The sequence below is a fragment of the Tamandua tetradactyla genome, chromosome 2, assembly GCF_023851605.1.
Source record: "Tamandua tetradactyla isolate mTamTet1 chromosome 2, mTamTet1.pri, whole genome shotgun sequence".
NCBI classification, from domain to species: domain Eukaryota; kingdom Metazoa; phylum Chordata; class Mammalia; order Pilosa; family Myrmecophagidae; genus Tamandua; species Tamandua tetradactyla.
The window spans coordinates 110,599,161-110,602,815 of NC_135328.1; the positions used below are offsets into that span (position 1 = coordinate 110,599,161).

Consider the following 3,655-nt stretch of genomic DNA (forward strand, 5'->3'; position numbering starts at 1 on the left):
AAGGACTCCAACTGGTTGGATGAGGAGATTCCTCTCATAGCTGAAGGAAATCTCCTTTGTTGATTCAGATCTAATCAGGCATTGATGAAATCAATTGACTAATGATTTACATCCATCTAGGAAACACCCTCATGGTAAAATCAGGCCAATGCTTGTCTGACCAAACCAGTAGACACCATAATGTAGACAGACTACTTGATACATGAAATTAACCATCAGAAACAGGTACACTTGTTTTTTTCTTAAGGAAAGTTTTTATTTTTATGTGTAGAAAAGTCAAAATTTAACCCCGTTTATAGCAAGTTCTTTAGCTTTTGCCTTCTCCAGCTTGGCACTGCAAGCCGCAGATTTGGACCCCAGACATTGCCTCCCCAGTGATGGTGGATCTCGTCATATCTGTCATTTTAATTGGTCCTAATGGCTTCCACCAGCTCAGCTAGTGCTCCTTCGTCTTCTGAGTTGTGAAGGCAACAGTGGTGCAGGTCTTTCTGTGGACAAGGGGCCCCAGACTGGCCTTTACCTTGATGATGCAGTAAGGACACCCATTTTATGATACAAGGCAGACAGGAAGATAACTAACTTGATGGGTTCCATGTCATGTGCAATCACTACCAGCTGGGCCTTCTTGTTTTCCACCAACATAGTGACAGTGTTCACCTCTGCTCAAAGCACAGGTGATCTCTTAGTGGGGACATCCCCTTTGCCAGCAGCTTTTTTCTCAGCCCAGGCCAACAGCCTCTGCTTCTTCTCTTGCTTTGTCTCTGATTTGTACTTGTGGGCCCATTTAAGCAGTTGAGTAGCTCTTTGGTGGTCCAAGGCCTAAGTGAACTGGTGAATGGTGAAGGACACTTTTAGCCTTGAGGAGGATGGCCCTTTACTGCTGCAACTGGATGTAGTGGGGCCATTTGACAAAGCAGGTGAGGTCCCTTTTGGGCTGGATGTCCCGTCTAATGCCAAAATTCTTGGGCCTTTTCTCAAACAGGGGATTTACCACCTTCTTGGCCTCTTGCTTCTTAATAGCAGCAGGGTTCAGGGCCATCTTTTTCCTAGAACCTGTGAACGTTACCATTTTTATAGAAAGGGTCTTTGAAGATATAATTAAATTTGTGATTTCGAGATGAGGAGATCATCTTGGATTATCCAGTTGGGCCCCAAAAATCTTGTGATAAGTGTCCTTAAGAGGGAGAGGCAGAGTGGGATTTTAGACAGACCAAAAAGGTAGAGGCAATGAGACCATGGACCCAGAAATTGGGATGAGGCAGCCACAAAAATCTGGAAGAGGCAATGAAGACATTTCCCCTAGAGTATCCAGAAGGAGCTCAGCCATGCTGAATTTTGGATTTCCAGACTCCCAAACTTAGAAGTGTTTGTTTTCTTTCTTTTTCTCCTCTTGTCTTCCCTACGTCTTCAAAGACAGTCCTTCTGCACTCACCACCTGCTTCCCACCCTCTCTCATCAGAACACACATTATTTAGTACTCAGGATGGAATACTATTGTTTGACATAGTTTCACTAACTAAATATAGCCAATTCATGACTAATATCCTCCTGAAAATTAAACATGCTGTAAGCAGCCCTCTCCTCCAGAGATAACAAGTTGAAATCAACATTTTTTATGCCCTGAGGGAAAATTATTATGGACATTTCTGGAATGTCTTAACACCCCTATTTAAACTCAAATGATAAAATCATCAACCCAGGAGAGGAAATTGTCCTACAATTCCATATTATGATTAGAAGTGTAATCTTGCTGAAGGACAAAATTTTCTAGTTGCTGAATTAGAAGAGTCTCATCTCTTCAAGGGAAGATTCTGAGCACTGAATCTTTGAAAAAAATGTCTACCTTGGATGGAAACCTATTCAGGGCACTGTGTTCTGCTACATTGTAAGTATTCAACAGGTATTTGTTGCCTTAGAAAGTAAAAAATTCACCCTACTCCTGAAATCATAGAGCACTTTTCTCGTATTTCTTTTGTCATTTTGTGATAGCAAAAGGTTCCTTCAGAACCTGGCCAAAAATTTCATACTAATGGGAGAATAAGAGAAGAGGAAAGGCTGAGAAAGGAAAATAGAAAAAAAGAAAAGAAAAGAAGAGTTAGGAAGGAAATGCAGACACTCTGCATTTATACTTGGTTGCCGCCCTGAGATTAAGCTCCACCACAAGAAAACCCAAAGGAAGCAAGCATCATTTAACATTCAACTTGCAATTCATTTTGTGACTCTATCATGATGCCAGATCATTTGTCTGCAGTTTAAAATGTGTTATAAAGTCAAAACTTAGAAATAAAATTCTTTCACTTCCTGATACTAGAGGGAGCATAGTACATCTGCCTGTTTTGGATCATTTCTAAGTTTTTCTCAAAGGTTAGCTCCACTTTGCCTGAAAGACAGTGTTTTGAACCACAGAAGGCTGTTTCATGAAAACTTTATCAGATCACAGTTTCATTTTGAAAAGCCCGCATGAGAAGATATTACTATTCAGAGAGTTTAAGATTAGTCACCTTGCCCTGTTAATTTTATTTCTAAAACGTCTCTTGATCATGTCCCCTTTTATCCATCCTCCCATGTCCTGACCCTATGTATGTCCTTCACCCCTCTCACTGGGCCCTCCCAGTAGGTCCTGGTTGTCTTCCATGCTAATCTTTCCTAACTTAATGATTTCTTTAGGCTGTTGCTAGGATTATTTTCTCAAGAAGTAGGATAAATCATGATTTTTTTTTCCTCCCAAAAGTCTTCAATGACTTTCATTTGCTTATATAATAAAGTTTGAATCATTTGGCAAACATTCAAAATCTTTTATCATCTAACTCCCCAATACCTTCCTAGCTTCAACTTCTCTTCATCCTTCTAAACACATTATATTTTGGTGCCAGCAAGTTCTTCAAATACACCAGATGCTTTCACATTTCTTTGTCTTTGTTCATGTGAATTCCTCATCCAGGAATGTCCTTATTTTGCTTTTTTAGTTATGGAAATTCTAGTTCAGCTCAAACTTTCACTCCCTCCCTGGAGCCTTGAGATGATTTTTCTTTCTTCTCTCTTCCAGGGCACATGAAGCAAGTTAACATAATATTAGAGAAAGAAAAAGTTTTATGGTTCAATCAAATTCCATTCAGATATATCTTGGTATTAGAGAGACTAATTTTCTATGAAAGAAATACTAAACAAATTAGAGTATATAAAAGATGTAGTTATTCGCACATGTAAGGAAATATCTAGTAGCTGATCTGACTGTATGCAGTGTCCAGCTAAGGTCCTCAGGAATCTGCCCTTCATTACATTTCTTGGCCCTAATGTCCTCCATGTTGATTTCAGTCTTAAGTAGACTCTCACTCATGCGTGATAGGAAAGAGGTTCTTAGAAACCCCAGATTTACATGGTGTTTGATCTCAGAAGGAGAAATCCTCTTTCACAGCCTTTATTCAACCCTCAAAGACACCCCAAAGAGGGTCCTGATTGGGTCATGTGTCCACCCTGGGCCTATTGCTGTTCTTGGGAAATTTGGGTTCTCTGACCATTCTACGTCATGCAGACCTTGAAAAAAAATTGTGCCACGTAATGGAAGCACACCAGAATTTTGCAGAATGGAAAATAGTCTTCAAAGAGAATGTGATTCATTATATTCTCCATTGGATACTTTGATTTTGCTGTCTGT

General features: G+C 39.9%; 1 pseudogene; it reads right to left on the reverse strand.

Moving 5' to 3' along the window:
- Positions 1-276: 276 nt before the first annotated feature.
- Positions 277-1,069, reverse strand: LOC143657109 (large ribosomal subunit protein eL8 pseudogene; annotated as a pseudogene).
- Positions 1,070-3,655: the final 2,586 nt, after the last annotated feature.